Below are 246 nucleotides of genomic sequence, written 5' to 3' on the forward strand. Positions count from 1 at the left end.
ATAGTTCTGTGTTTAGCTGAACTGTGATGTATTCACTATTCAAGGTGCATTTGTGGTTGTGACTTGTGAGTTGTGATTATCATGTTAGTCTGTCAGTCTGATGAATAACTGTCTTGAATATTGACTGTTGTGTCTGTGTGGTGTCTGTGTGTGTGTGTGTGTTGTGTGTGTCTGTGTGTGTGTGTGTGTGTGTGCGTGCGTGCGTGCGTGCGGCGTGCGTGCGTGCGTGCGTGCGTGCGTGCGTGC

The sequence above is a fragment of the Priapulus caudatus genome, unplaced genomic scaffold (genome assembly GCF_000485595.1).
Source record: "Priapulus caudatus unplaced genomic scaffold, Priapulus_caudatus-5.0.1 Scaffold900, whole genome shotgun sequence".
NCBI classification, from domain to species: Eukaryota; Metazoa; Priapulida; class Priapulimorpha; order Priapulimorphida; family Priapulidae; genus Priapulus; species Priapulus caudatus.